Below are 16,496 nucleotides of genomic sequence, written 5' to 3' on the forward strand. Positions count from 1 at the left end.
TCAGGCATTTCACATGTTGAAAGAATTCAGGAAGTACAGACTTAAGATTGGTCTGATTAATAGTTCCCACTACAAAGTTACAAAAAAAAAAAAGACAAGAAAAGAAATATATGCCTCTAAATATTTTTTGAAGGCTAGAGCATTCAGCAATAGAATGCAATTCTAAACTACTTATTCTTAGTGGAGACACTTCGTAGCATTAACTCCACTAAAGACAACCGTCTAACTGTTTAAAAAAAAAGGGAAGTAATTCACCACTGAGCATTTACATAATAATCCTGTAGTTGAATTTTCGTGTTGGATAACACCGAGTGTGCCAGCCAGAGCAGGAGCCAAACCACCCGAGTGTAGGTGTAGGTGTAGGTGGCATTCTATCACAGTACGACGCTAGAATACTCCTGAGAGTGAACTGAACTCCTTCACAACTGTTCGTAGAAGCAGTCTGCATGCCTAGATGCTTGTTTTCATGCACCTGTGGCCATGGCAGTGATTAGAACACCTGAATTCAATGATTTGGATGGGTGAGTGAATTATTTTGGCAATTTAGTATATGTACTTTGGTGGGTTTACCATGGAAAATAAAAAAGGTGGTGGGGTGTGACTCTGGCTTAGCTGTGGATAGGAGAGCTGGGGGGGTTCAGGGTTCCGTGCTGAAGAGAGGCTGAGTGGTGCAGTTGGTGCACATCATCTAATCACTCCCTCCTATCTTGGCTGTAGCACACTGAGACTGAGAGACTCCACAGGAGGAGTGGCTGTAGCTCAGGAGGTAGAGCAGGTAATCTACTAATTGTAAGTTTGGTGGTTTGATCTCTGCCTGCTCCAGGCTGGTTGGTAAAGTATCGTTGGGCATGATACTGAACTCGAAATTTCCCTCTGATGCATTGATCAAAGTGTGAATATGTGTGAATGTTTGACGTGTTAAACGAGACAGGTTGTATAAAGCTCTTTGAGTACTTAAGTAGAAAAGTACTAAATTGCTACTTTCCCACCGCCGAGGTTCCGGAGCCGGAGCAAGTTCCCGTGCCGATCCCAAGGAACCGGCGAAACGCTTATGAACGGGCACAGCACTTTGCGAACTGATCAATGACGTATGTGTTGGCGGGTCCTTGCCCGGAAACGGAAGCCGAAGACAGCTGTTAGTACCACAGAAACATTTTGGACGAGAGCAAACATGGCGGATCACGGTCTCCTTTTGCATACCGTGTTTCTCATGATGAGAACGTTTTTAACTCTACAAAGACGAATACAGCAACATCTGTATGCGGCACAGAGAGAGAATTGCAGACAGCAATCAAGAGCAAGACGTCAGGTATGCGATTTGCTTTGTTTAGGCGAGTTATATACAATATACAATTGGGCCCTACCGAATACATGTCCATGAAAACAGTGTGAAATAGGCATTTTCTTATGTAGTACACACATTCCGCAGAGAAGAGGTATGTTTGTGGTTTCTGTCTTACACCGACCTCTTTTCTTTGTGTGGTAAAATAAATTGTTTCTTTTTTTTTGTGTTGGTAAACAATGATGTGTCTGAAACAAAGCACATGCTAGTCCTGTACAGCCCTGAGTACTCTTTTCCCTTAAAGATTACCTGCACCTATAAAGAAATACAGTTTTTAGCTAATTTCAAGTTTTTGTTTGTCCATATCGATTTCTGGCAGCTATGTAGCCCCCAGGCATTGTTGTTGTTTTTCAATGTCTACACTTTTGTTTTGCTGTTCCTTTCACATATTGTTGCCAATAATGCTAAAATGACACTATCACACAAAAACATCAGCTGTGTTTGTCATTCATGTGTTTCAGGTTATGCTGCGTATGTTCAGACGACGGCGGCCTCCCATTGCATGGGCACATCCATGTGCTCATTACTGGTGGGACACTATTGTTCCTGGATTCGACGCAGCCCAGTTCACCCTCAACTTTAGGGTGTCGTCGGACTCTTTTGTGCACATCTGTGGACGTCTAAGGCACACGCTTGAAAGGAAGATTACAAACTACAGGCTATGTGTGCCTGTGCGGAAAAGAGTCGCCATCGCCATTTGGAAGCTTGCCACAAACCGTGAATATAGAACGGTCAGTCATCTTTGGCATAACTACTGTGTGCAACTGTGTCCAGGAATTCAGCAATGCAGTTGTAGAAAACCTTCTTCCCGACCACATACGTTTTCCAGATTCTGCGAAATTAGTTGACATGGCCAGCTTTTTTTGTCGCCGCTGGGGAGTTCCACAATGTGTCGGCGCTATAGATGGCAGTCACATTCCAATCAAAGCCCCTGAGAGCTTTGCCTGTGACTACTACAACCGCAAGGGATGGCATTCTGTGATTCTGCAGGCTGTTGTGGATGGAAAAGGCCTGTTTTGGGATTTGTGTATAGGCTATCCTGTCCTTCGACAGTCCGAGCTGTGGGAGCGGTTGATTGACGGTCAGGTCATGATCCAGAACAAGCAGAACATCGCTGGTCGTGACATTGGACATTTCCTGATCGGTGATCCAGCTTACCCCTTACAACCATGGTTCATGAAGCCATTTTCAGAGATGGGCAGATTGGCATCACAGCAACAAACATACAACTACCGCTTAAGCAGTACCCGTTCTGTGGTTGAAATGGCATTCGGTTGGCTACAGGGACGGTGGCGGTGTCTCTTAAAAGGAATGACTGTAACCTCCTACATACAAAGAAAATGGTGTTGGCGTGCTGTGTCTTGCACAATATATGTGAGGAGTATGGAGATGTATACGGTGATGACCTGCAGAACACACTTGGAAACGCCGAGCCGCCTCTACACGTGTTGCCTGAACAAGGACAACCAGAAAGAGCAGATGTTAGAGCTGCCCTTCTGGAGTACTTCAGTGCGAATGATCGCTGACCTGTATGTTCATTACTGAGTGTAAATATTAATGTTTGGGAAATAAACAGTGCTGTTGAAATAATGAAGAGCCAACAGGCATGTACTTTTTTATAACTTGTTTTAAAATGTATTCCTAATTTTGCTAAAAAAAAATAAGTGCACAGCAAAATGTGCAAGTACAAAAAGTGACAGTTATACAAACACAGGTGCAAATCGTAATGCAAATATACAAGCTTTTAGTGTAAAAAGGTGCGCATGGCAGTCTTAAGGTACAGACATTCACAATATTAAATAGGTGCAAATAAAAATGCAAAGGCACAGTAATTCACAGTATTCAAGAGGTGCACATTGCAATGCAAATGAAAAAAAATCACAGTATTAAAAAAGTGCACATCACACTACAAAGACAAATTCACACTTTTACATATTTGTGCAGGTAAACACTTTCACACATAACGTGCACAGCAAAAAGCGTTAAAATTAAAAAAAAAAAAAAAAAACTGGTACAGGCAAATGTGCAATTTCAAACTGGGTTCTGTTGAAAGAGCAATTACAAAAATTGAAAAGGTACATGTGCAATGACCAGTTTGGTACAGTGCAAATTAACGCTCTTGTAACTGTTGTGTAAACAACAGCAATCTAAATGCCCAGGTAGGATGTATGTCCTTGTCGCAGATGCTGTTGCTGTCCTTCCATTACAGCAACCAAGCATCCCATAAGACCCAGCAGGGCATTTGTGGATTCATCCATCTTCTGTAGGGCGGAAAGATGAAGTTCCTGGCTGTGTTCCAGGAAGCGTTTGTCGGCCCTGTCCATGTAGTCGAGCAGCTGCTGTTGTTGGTGGAGCATCTTTCTTTTCCCTGTTTATGGAAACACAAGTCATATGACGAGCGTGTAAAACACAGTACATTGGATGTGTAAGGCACACAACCCACAAGTTAAAGCAGAAGAAATCTGGTGTAGTTATCAACAGTCCCCATTGACGTCCAAATATGCACAAGTAAATATAAAAAGTCCATGCTGGACATTGCAAGTAAAAGAAACCCCTAAATATTAAATTAAAGTCACATACCTTTCCGGATCCGTGATGGGCGCTCTGGAGAGGATGAAGCTGTTGATTCCGTCGAGCCGCAGGCGCTGTAGGACGGTGTTGATTCGCCACCACAGTCCGTAGAAGTATCTAAAAAGAATGCGAAAATAAAGTTATGGAACGCACGATGACTCATATCCCCTTTAAAACATAGTCCCGTGGCTCTCTTTGCAATTGCTCCTAGCTTAGTTTAAATGTGACTTGAAGTGGTGTGTCGGCATGGCCTACCAGCCACCACCGTTTTGTTTTTAGCAACATGTGCGGCTTTGTTAATGAGAAGCTTGCTAACACAATAGCGGCTAAGGCTAGTAGTGCGACAAACGCTACAACATAAACATTTGTCCTGCAAAAAAGAGAATTACACCCCTGCATTTCACTTATGTGCAATCAATGTAGTATAGTAAGAGATTATATAGACTTACCTAAATCCGATGTATCTAATGTGTCCTTGGCCACATCGCTCGTTAGCTCACGCACAACGGTTGTAGAATTTAGAGCCCCGGTCAGCTGATTTGCCAGTCTATGTTCTAACACGGAATCCAGCACATCAAAATGTCCAGCATTTCCACCTCTGCTGTGTCCGGCGCCGCTTTTAGAGAGTTCTTTTTTGTGGTCTCTGTAGTCCCTCTTAAGTTTTTTTAATTTGTTTACTATTTGCTCCAGTGTTCGGTTGAAACCTGCTGACAAAAGCTCTGCTTGAATTTTGTTGTAAACCTTTGCTTTTCTCTGGGAGCTTTCCAATTTGTCCTGTATCTCCTGTGAGGACCAAATTGCAAGTAAATGGACTAGTTCTTATATAGCACTTTTCTGCTCAGTATGAGCACTCAAAGCAAGTAATGCGTTTGTTTCGGCTTCCGACCAATGCTGATTCATCTTGCGCAAAAGTTGTGTGGCGGACAGTGTCGGTGGTTAAACTTGCTAGAGATGCCTAAGTAAATGGTAAATGGACTAGTTCTTATATAGCGCTTTTCTACTCAGTATGAGCACTCAAAGCGCTTATACAACATGTTTTACATTCACCCATGCACTCCCATTCATACAAGCACTTCCATGTTTACTAAGCTAAGTGCTTTTAATTGGCTAACATTCACACGCATTCATACTCCGACGGGACGGTCGGAGAGCAACTTGGGGTTAAGTATCTTGCCCAAGGATACATTGGCATGTAGCCTGGAGTAGCCAGGAATCGAACAGCTGACCTTCCGATCAGTAGGTGACCTGCTCTACCTACTGAGCTACAGCCACCCCTACAGCCACGCCCATCTGCTGCTTTTGTCATGAGTTCGTGGTTTGAGACCAGCTAGTTTGCGGGGCCGGAATTGAACCCGTTTTTCGGCCGAGCACCGAGTGCTTCGGTGGTGGAAAACCCGCCTAACGGTTCAATTCTCTGCTCCGGCTCCAGAACCCTGTTGGTGGGAAAGAGGCTTATAAGAACCAGTCAATTTACCATTGCCATTTACCACAAGGTACTGACACCAGCTTGTGTAGCTGCTAACCAACAGCACTGAACAAGCTGAATGAGTGTGCATGATCGGGCTGTGTTGTGCCAGGTGCACAATCATATTTTTTTGCTCCAAAAATGGTCGAGGTATCACTAAACAAGATGGCTGGTGAACATGGGAACTACAATACCTGAACTTCACACCTGACTCACCACAGCTTAAAAAAAAAAAAAGGCGCATACTGTGTTCCAAGAATGCTCATGAATACTACATACGCAGTACTTGTAGTATTCACGGAGCAGCCACTTGATCATCTGAGGACTTCAGAACAAAAACTGCACCATCAAGAAGGTAGTAATCTCCTGTGTCCCCTTCACAGAGGTATGGCAATCGGGTCAGGGTCTCCACCTCAAACCCCACCTTTCGGAAAACCTCATTGGTGAGATTGTTCACTTGCTCCTCCCACGTCTTTCCTTGAATTTGAAGGTATTCTCTGGGACGCTCCCATCTCCCTCTGATTTCTTGCCAGGGCTGGAAAGGAATCACAACAGCCACAATGAGTCTTCCCATCCCTGGAACCAGTGCTCGTCTGATGTCCCGCAGGAGACTCAGTGGATCATCGCAGCCGTCGAGAAGGTTCAGACAGCTGATCACATCATACTGAAAACCCGTCTCCTGCCACACATCTATATCCAGCAGTTTGAATTTCTTCTTGCGGAGACGCCTTTTCATGGGCAATGAGACTTCAGTTGCATAGACCTCTGTGAAATGTGAGGCCATCACCTTTGTAACACCACCATCTCCAGCTCCGAGGTCCAGTAGTCTGTTGGCCACCCAGTCCGGTTCGATCCGGAGCAGCTGCCGGAACTGGTCCTTGGAAAACACGAACATAGAGCCACGTCCCAGAAACCCATTAATGGAGGTACGAGATACCAGTGGGCTGAGGACAGTTGAAACAAGAGAATAGTAGATCTGGGTGAAAAGATAGGTAGACCTCTCTTCACGCTGCTCCACAAAAGCCCTGGTGTCTGCATCCAGCTGGCTCTGGATAAACAGCGGTCGCAGTGATTCTTCCAGCAGGTCAGTGTTGCACCTGTACCACTTTGTGACGTCAATCGTATCCAGGTCACTCAGCATGTTGACCAGGAGCGAGCGGATGACCGGATTTCGGATGTACTTCCCGGTCCACATCCTCCTGATGGAGAGCAGAAAGGCGGCATAGCCCACGACCCACGCTACAGCAACGTCCTCAGCTGGAAGGCGCGCGGTGAGATCAGGCAGCGCCTGCAGCTGCAGCGCAAAGTTGCAAAATCATATAAAACATTAGTACTGGCATGTAAACTGTATTCTAAATAAAAAAGCAAGCAAGATGTGAAACTGGTGTTTGTGTGTTCAGAGACCCACAGAGCAGTACTAAACTGGCATGCAACTTCACCCAACACATGTAAGAAGCATGATGGTCACAGCCCATACAACCTAGGAGAGATTGTGGTGCGTCAGGAGCAAGCAGCGGTCAACATGCATTCCTCCTAGCCTGGGAACCTTGCAAACATCAGGGCAGGAGTGTTGAAAGTGCAGGCAGCTAGAACATAGGTGGGTCTTCCAACATCTTTCCTCTGGTCAAGGTGGGATGAACAGCATTCCAGTAAGGTCCAAAGGAGTATGCACCAGACTGTGGTGGATTCAGGCTGCACACAGACCCTGGTTCAAAGTGAGGATTACTGGAAGAAACATGGTTGGAAATTAAGTGTGTACATGATCACATTCATAAATATCCCATGGTTCCAGTGAAAATTAAATACGAGGCCAAAAAAGCATAGTTCCTGACCTGCGCACCTACTAATCCTGGGGACGAATTGGCTGGAATCATAATAAACTGATGGGGCAATATCTGCATGTGTGGTATTAGGTGTGTGTGGTATTTGCACTGCACTCAGTAGTGACACAAGATTGTCCAACACTGCTGTAGACAAGGGGAAACCTGTGAAGCCTATTCAGGAGGTGGCTCATTACAACCTGATGGCTGGACACATGTGATATGATAAAACTCCAGACCGAATTTATTGCCTGGGTATTCAGGGGGATTGTACACCACTGGTGGGCAGCCTGCACTGAATGTGAAATTGTAACCTGCTGGCCATCCTAAAAACACCTTTGTGCCCTTTACCTTTGATGGAAGTACCACTTGGAAGCATTGTCATAGACCTCTTTGGGCCACTTCATCAGAATGCACAGTGTATCACCTGGTGGTCCTGGCAGATTATGCAATGTGATATCCAGAACCCTCCTCTGTGAATCACCACCTTATCATGGTGGAGGGGTTTGTGTGTCCCAGAGATCCCAGGAGCTATGTTTTCCAGGATAAGATTAGGGTAGAGTCTACTATGGCAAATTGGTCCTGGGTGAGGAGACAGACAAAGAGCGATTCAAAAGTCCCCACTTCATCATGGGAGGTGTTTAACCTGCCTGGGATAGGGTTACCAGGGCTCCACCCTGGAGTCAGGCCTAGGGAGGGAGCTCGAGGGAGAGCGTCTGGTAGCTGGGCATTAGCCTGTGGTGCCCAGCTGGGCGCAGCCCGAAGAGGAGACATGGGCCTGCCCTCCTGTAGGCCCACCACCTGCAGGAAGCATCATAGGAGTCAGATGTAATGTGTGTTGAGCGGTGGCCCTGCTATCGAGACTGGCTATTGAGACATGGAATATCACCTGTCTGGTGGGGAAGAAGCCTGAGCTAGTGTGTGAGGTGAGAGATACCGGCTAGATATAGTCAGGTTGACCTCAACGCCTGGGCTCTGGAACCAGTCTTCTGGAGAGGGGCTTGATGGATTGATTATTTCTTTTTCTCTCATTTGTTTTCACTCTTCTTATACACCACTCTGCATTTAATCATTAGTTATTATAAATCTCTGGCTCTCTTCCACAGTGTGTCTTTTGTCCTGCCTCCCTCTTCACCCCCAGCCAGTCACAGCAGCCCGGTTCTGCTAGAGGTTACTTTCTGTTTGTAAATGTCCGTTCTGTGGTTATAAGTTGAATCTATGTTGTTACCAGTTATGTACAATAGAGGGTGCTGCAGCCTAGTTGGTAATGAGCTGTGCCTTCACTAAAACCAAAAAACAAGAGTTAGGGAGGTTTTTGGCGCATTTCCTGTACTCGGGGCTGGAATATCCCGCAGATAAGAGGAAGATGCTCTTCATCTTTGTGAATCGGAACTGGTAGCGCACATTTGTCAGAAAGCAGCTCAAGGAGGACTCATAGCAGCACAGCAGGAACTTTAGCTTGATCGCCTTGCAGCCCTTGGACAGCGGAGCGAGTTTTCATGGTGTATTTGGTGCATTCCAGCAGTATTTGGTTTTGAATGAAGTAAATGTGAATCCACTGCACCCGTCGAAGCTCTCCGTGTTTTCTTGGGTCTGAGGGTCTGCTACAGTGAAAACTCGTCGCTGAGTGAAAGAAAGTCCCACGGTAGATCAGCATAACCCACATGTCAGCCGAGCAAGGCCTGTGCAGCAGCTGAGAGAGACTCTGCTACTGTGAAGAATCATTACTCCTTCATCACTGTTCTTCATATTGAACTCTGCCTTGGCTATTCCCAAAGGTTCAGGTATTATACTCCGTAAGGACTTTGCTGATAACAAGATCAAATTACCTGCACACTAATTCAGAGTTTAATGCCTCAAATGCAGTTGTGGTTTTATTATTTTAAAGCTACATTGTATGTGCATCAGGTCAATGCTATTCCTTAAATTGTATGGGTTGTTTATCTTCCAAAGTAACTGGTGGTATAACAGCAGTATTTACAGTCAAGATGTGGTTGCTAATTTGTGCACCTACATGGTTTAAATGTCTGATCTGAGCATTGTTTCTAAATAGTCTTAAAGTTAAAGCAACGCTCATTGAAATTTAAGTCCAGACATTACAACAAAGAGCAAATATACACATTAAAGGAAAAAAATGTCGTGCCCCGCTGAAGAACCCGACAACATAGAGCAGCAAGAAGTGAGATCCAGCAATCGTGAAAGATGACTAACCAAAAAGGGCAAGGAAATGCATGAACAGGATGCAAAGAAAAATGAAAAGGCATTTGACAGCGCATATGACTCCTGGAAGGAGTCAGCTAAAGAAATCAGAACAAAACTAAATACTTTCTGCTCACCCGAAGATTTAAACAGTGCCAGCCATGAGATAAGGGACAAACATGCAGTTGTACAACAATATTATGAGCCCATTCGCCGCAACCAAAGCATGACCCCAAACATAGTAAAAAAAAATGGATGCCTGTACTGTGCTTACAATGGACATTTGTGAGCTTATTGCTAAACGACAAGAAAATTTTGATCAGCCTTTTAAGGATCGTCTTGAAAAGGAAAGGGTAAAGGTAATGCTAAACAAGAATGACTATGGCTCTGTGTTTGGTGATACGAAAACTGAAACATCATTTCCAGATGGTTCTGATGCACGCTCAAAGGCAGATGCTACAAGCTGTCAAGAGGCAGAAGCTGAATTTGCAGCAAAACAGAACAAGGCCACACAAGAGATACTTGCACAGCAAAGTAAAGTCAACCAAATGGAGAATGAATGGAAATTAAAGGAAAATGAGGCACTAGCAAAGTTAAAACAAGAAGAATTGGAAACAAAGTCAAGGCTTGAGCAGGAAAAAATTAAACTACAACAGTTAAAGGCAGACAGTGAAGTGAAAATAGCAGCAGCATGAGTAAGAGCTTTAAGAACTTTAAACGACCCAGAAAACTGTGATCTAGCATCCTGCCACAACATGGAATATGCTTTAAATGACCCTGTCAGCGTACCACAGCCCTCCTTAAATCCATTGGCGCCATCATTTAAACATCACCACAGCAGTGCAGAACGAGAAGAACTTAGCTTAGCTGAAGTGCTTGCAAACTCCCTCACCTTAAACAGACTTCCTGTACCTGAGCCAGCTATCTTTAGTGGTGACCCTCTAAAGTTTGTTGACTGGAAAGTATTCTTTATGGCACTAACTGGCAACAAACCCTTACCTGTGTGTGAGAAAATATTGTATCTAAAGAATTATCTTGCAGGTGAAGCACGAAATGCAGTAGAGGGATATTTTTTTGTAACACTGAGCAGGCGTACTAGGGCATCTGGAATGTTCTACAAGAAAGGTATGGCAGTTCATTCATTGTCTAAAGAGCATTTAGAACCAAGCTCGCAAAATGGCCCAAAATAGCTGCTAACGATCCCCTGGCATTGAGAGGGTTTGCAGACTTTCTCCAAAGCTGTGCAGAGGCTATTCCCCAAGTCAAGGGCCTGGATATCCTCAATGATTGTGAGGAAAATCACAAGCTTCTTAAGAAACTGCCTGACTGGATAATATGGAGGTGGAGTCGCATTGTATTGGAGGAGCTAGACAAACAGCAGGAATATCCTAGCTTCACTCACTTCACCCAGTTCATACAAAGGGAAGTTAGAGTGGCTTACAATCCTGTCACCTCAACATTCCTAATGAATGAAAAAACTGAGGAGAGACACATTAAAAGAGCTAAAGCACTTAGTACAACTGTTCAGACAAGGCCTCCCTTACCCACAGTGGTCACTCCTAAACCTAAACCACCTTGTTTGTTTTGCAAGGATGAATCGCATGGCATAATCAAGTGTTCTACCTTTGCAGCAAAAACCAATGATGAAAAGAAAGTTTTCATTCGTGAAAATCATCTCTGCTTTGGGTGTTTGAGAAAAGGCCACGTAACTAAAGAATGCAAGGTTACGTCACTCCTGCAGTAAGTGCGGTCAACGTCACCCCACCTGTCTGCACACAGAGAGAGTAAAAGAACCAGAAGAAAGGAGAACTGAGGCCTCTGTGCCCCCAGCTGAGAGTGCAAACAAGGAAGTGCATAAAGTTATGACCCATGTACTTACGAGAAAAACATCTGCCACATCCAGCATAGTACCAGTTTTTGTGTCAGTTGCATCTGAGCCACAGAAAGAAATACTGACATACGCCATGCTTGACACCCAGAGCGATTCTTCCTTTATTTTAGAAGATTTACCCTTGGAGCTGAAGGTGGATAGTCAACCAGTGCATTTAAAACTCAGCACAATGACTTCTGTTGACACGGTTGTGGCGAGTAAACTTGCTAGCAACTAGCAGGTGCATAGCTTTGACTCTGACACCCATGTCAATTTAAACAAGCCTACTCTTGTGACTTCATCCCAATTGACAAGTCTCATATTCCCACTAGAGAAACTGCACTTCACTGGCCACACCTTAAAGGCCTAGCCAATCAGCTACAGCCATTACAGGACTGTGAAGTGGGCTTGCTAATCGGTTATGACTGTCCATCAGCACTAGCTCCCCTAGAGATTGTCTCAGGACAGCTAAATGAGCCTTTCGCACAAAGAACCATACTTGGTTGGAGTATCATTGGGTCTGGTAATCCCCACTTGGACAGAGAGGGAAATCAGAGTTATAGAATAGAATAGAATGCCTTTATTGTCATTATACAGGATGTACAATGAGATTGGAGGGCCACTCCTGTTCAGTGCCATGCAACAGAAAATCAAACTCTCTAAAATAAAAATAAAAATATTATAATCTAGTATAATCAAGAAATATACAGAAAATAAACAATGTATAAAATATACAAAAAATAGAATGTATAAAAATATATACATACATTGGTGCATCTGTACATTGTAAGAAAAGTAAATAAGTGTATACATATAATAATGAAGATAATGAATATTGCACTTGGTGAATGAATATTGCACTAGTGAATGAATACTGGATATTACACAATATAGGAATGTTAGATATTGTTCAGTATGAATAATATAATATTGCACAGAGATGTGGGTGTTGCACAGTTACAGTGGGTGAGTGTGTGAGTTCAGGGTGGTGATTGCTCTGGCGAAGAAACTGTTCCTGAGTCTGTTTGTTCTGGCTTTGATGCACCTGTAGTGCCTGCCAGAGGGCAGCAGGTCAAACAGGTCAAAGCCAGGGTGTGAGCTGCCCTTGATGATGTTCCTGGCTCTGCTGATGCAGCGGGAGGTGTAGATGTCCATCAGGGAGGGGAGAGGGCAGCCAACGATTCTTTGTGCTGTCTTGACTACCCTCTGAAGCCTGACCCTGTCTGCCTCAGTGCAGCTGCTGTACCATACTGTGATACAGTACGTCAGCAGGCTCTCAATGGATGAGCGGTAGAAGGTCAGCAGCAGGTTTGAGTCCAAGTTGTTCTTCCTTAGGACCCTCAGGAAGTGAAGTTGCTACTGAGCCTTCTTGATAACAGCTGTGATGTTATCTGACCAAGAGAGATCAGCAGAGATGAGGACACCGAGAAACCTGAAGGTGTGGACCCTCTCCACACGCTCGCCGTTGATGTAGAGGGGAGCTGGGTCAGTCCTATGCTTCCTGAAGTCGATGATGATCTCTTTGGTTTTCATGGTGTTCAGTACCAGGTTGTTCTCTGAACACCAGGCTGTCAACTTCAGGACCTCCTCTCTGTAAGCTGCCTCATCTCCCTTTGAGATGAGTCCGACCACTGTGGTGTCGTCAGCAAATTTGACGATGAGGTTGTTATTGTGGGCCGGACTGCAGTCATGGGTGTAGAGGCAGTACAGGAGGGGGCTCAGCACACAGCCCTGTGGGGAGCCAGTGCACAGTGTGCGGGTGGAGGAGAGATGGGGGGCCAAGTCTCACAGTCTGGGGCCGGTTGGTTAAGAAGTCCTTGATCCAGGAACATGTGGGGGGGTGTGCAGTTTGGTGGTGAGAATGTCCGGAATGATTGTGTTGAACGCTGAGCTGTAATCCACAAAGAGCATGCGAGCGTAGCTCTGCTGCTGCTCCAAGTGGCTCAACACAGAGTGGAGAGCTACAGCGATGGCGTCCTCTGTGGATCTGTTTGCACGATATGCAAACTGATGGGTGTCGAAAGTGGGGGGCAGATGGTCTTTGATGTGCTGGAGAACCAAGCCTCTCAAAGCCACTTCATGATTAACGGTGTGAGGGCCACAGGGCGGTAATCATTTAGGCTGGTGACAGATGACCTTTTGGGCACGGGATGATTGTGGCTGTTTTTAGGTAGGGGGGGATGACTGCTTGGGCCTGGGAGAGGCTAAATCCTGGTGAGAATCAGGGTGAGCTGGTATTAGTCAAAGAAATGCCCACACCCTCAGCCGCTGACGTGCCTTAAAGTCTTAGAGTCAGACTTCAACGAGAGAAACTATGAGATAAGTACGTATCCCAGGATGATGTTCGTTTTTTACAAATCCTCAGTGATACCATAAAACAAAGAGAAGATGGACACTACCAGATGCCCCTTCCCTTCAAGGACAATAAACCACCAGCCCTTCCCAACAATAAGAGGCTAGCCACAGTTCGACTGCAACACCTAAAGAAAAGGCTAAAGGCTGACAGTATCACGAGCATTACCGCACCTTTATGAGTGGCATCATCAGCAGTGGTGATGCAGAACCACCCCCTCCTGTGACTGATGATGAGATTGCATGGTACATCCCACACCATGGGGTGTACCACCCCAAAAGGCCAGCAAAGATAAGAGTCGTCTTTGATTGTTCTCCTAAGTTTCTTGGTCTCTCACTGAACGATACTCTTCTCACAGGTCCTGACATGATCAACTCATTGGTGGGAGTGCTCTGCCGTTTCAGAAGGGAGAATGTAGCTATAGTATGTGACATCGAAAGAATGTTCCATCAGTTCTTGTTTGCCCTGAGATGCGAAACTACTTACGATTTTATGGTGGCCCGATGGGCAATTAGACACAGAGCCCAAAGAGTACAGAATGGCTGTGCATTTATTTGGTGCTGGTTCTTCCCCTGGATGTGCTAACTTTGGCCTTAAGTACCTAGCACAACAGCACAGATCTGAGTACCCAAAGGCCTCAGACTTTGTTGAAAGGAGCTTTTATGTAGATGATGTAGTTGACGAGTGTCCCTTCAGTCGAAGAGGCTCAAGAACTCATCACTGAAATGCAAGCCCTTTGCAAACTTGCAGGTTTATGTTTGCACAAGTTCAATTTCAACCAAAGTGATGCTCTCTCTCATCTTGCATCCTCAGAAAGAGCCAACACAACAGAGTCACTCAACCTCAAAACCTGAGACCACACTGGAAGTCATGTGCTCGGAATCAGAATCAGAATCAGAATCAGAATCAGAATCAGAAGGTTTTTATATGGCCCATATGGGGTGAACAGGTTCACAGCATTAGGAAATTGCTGCGGTACTTCGTGCTTACAGAAAAAAACCAAATAAAGTATAAAAACTATAAGACAATATACACGTATACCAAATTGCAAATATATACAGAGATATTAGGAGCTATAACTATAGCACAATATTACAAAATTACAAATATACAGTGCAGAGACTAATTAAAAGATAAAAGAATGTAGACTATATTCCACTAATATGTACATCAGTGCAGTCAGGACAGGTGCATAGACATAGGGTCATCAGCGTTTGTGGAGGGTGGTGGTAGCAGTCTTAGGGTAATTGTTCATGAGTCCAAACAGCAGAGGGGAAGAAGAACTGTTTCTTTATGGCGGGAGGTTCTGGTCCGTATGGACCGTAGCCTCCTGCCTGAGGGGAGGAGAGGGTCAAAAAAGTCTGTGCCCAGGGTGAGAGTGGTCGGCTGTGATCCGACCTGCACGCCCCAGTGTCCTGGAGGTGTACAGGTCCTGGAGAGATGGTGAGGTTACAGCCAATCACCTTCTCAGCAGAGTGCACAACGCGCTGTAGTCTCTGTTTGTCCCTAGTGGTGGCTCCAGCGTACCACACAGTGATGGAGGAGGTGAGGATGGACTCAATGATGGCAGTATAGAACTGCACCATGGTCCCTTGCTGGCAAGTTGAATTTCTTTCAACTGCCGCAGGAAGTACATCCTCTGCTGGTGCCTTTTTGATGACAGAGGTGATGGTGGGCTCCCCACTTGAGGTCCTGGGTGATGGTAGTTCCCAGGAAGCGAGAAGAGTCCACTGTGGTGATGGGGTGTCAGTCAGGATGATGGAGGGTAGAGGGGCTGTGTGCTTCCTAAAGTCCACTATAATCTCCACTGTCTTCTGGGCGTTCAGATACCAGGTTATTGTGGCTGCACCAGGACGCAGACGTTTGACCTCCATCTGTAGGCCGACTCGTCCCCGTCTGAGATGAGTCCGATGAGAGTCATGTCGTCTGCAAACTTAATAAGCTTGACAGACTGGTGGTCAGAGGTTGCAGCAGTTGGTATACAGGGAGAAGAGCAGAGGAGAGAGGACACAGCCCTGAGGAGTGCCAGTGCTGATGGTCCGGGAGTCCGAGACATTCTTCCCCAGCCTCACGTGCTGCTTTCCTGTTCGTCAGGAAGTCAGTGATCCACCTGCAGATGGGATCAGGCACGTTCATCTGGGACAGCTTTTCTTGGAGGAGATCAGGGATGATGGTGTTGAAGGCAGAGCTGAAGTCCACAAACAGGATCCTGGCGTAGGTTCCCTGGGAGTCCAGATGCTGTAGGATGAAGTGCAGAGTCAGGTTGATGGCGTCGTCCACAGACCTGTTGGCTCTGTAGGCAAACTGCAGGGGGTCCAGAAGGGGGCTGTGAGGGACTTGAGGTGGGACAGCACCAGACGCTCAAATGACTCATGACCACAGAAGTCAGTGCCACAGGTCTGTAGTCATTTAGTCCAGTGATCCTGGCTTCTTGGGGACAGGAACAATGGTAGCGGTTTTAAAGCAGACAGGCACGTGGCAAGCCTCCAGTGAGGAGTTGAAGATGTTCGTGAACAATGGGGCAAGCTCGTTAGCACAGTGTCTCAGTGTGGCAGGTGAGACACATCTGGACCTGGAGCTTTGCGAGCTTTGACACTCCTGAACTGCTTTAGCACCTGGTCCTCCTGAATACAAAAGACTGTGGGGGTGGGGAGAGGGGGACTCTGGGGTGGGAGTCCTTGATGATGTGGGCTTCTCTGAGGTGTGGGGGAGTGGGGGAGGTTGGGGGGTGAATATTTGTGTTGGCTGTATTGTAGTTGGGACTGGTGGAGGTGTGAAGGCTGCCTGAACTGACCATCAAAACGACAATAGAACTCGTTCAGTCTATTTGCAGTTTGTTAGGTCGTCTGTGGAGTGGGGGGTTTTAGGCTTGTAGT

General features: G+C 45.7%; 1 pseudogene; it reads right to left on the reverse strand.

Moving 5' to 3' along the window:
* Positions 1–5,531: 5,531 nt before the first annotated feature.
* Positions 5,532–6,640, reverse strand: LOC115783582 (methyltransferase-like protein 9 pseudogene; annotated as a pseudogene).
* Positions 6,641–16,496: the final 9,856 nt, after the last annotated feature.

The sequence above is a fragment of the Archocentrus centrarchus genome, chromosome 7 (genome assembly GCF_007364275.1).
Source record: "Archocentrus centrarchus isolate MPI-CPG fArcCen1 chromosome 7, fArcCen1, whole genome shotgun sequence".
Classification (NCBI taxonomy): Eukaryota; Metazoa; Chordata; class Actinopteri; order Cichliformes; family Cichlidae; genus Archocentrus; species Archocentrus centrarchus.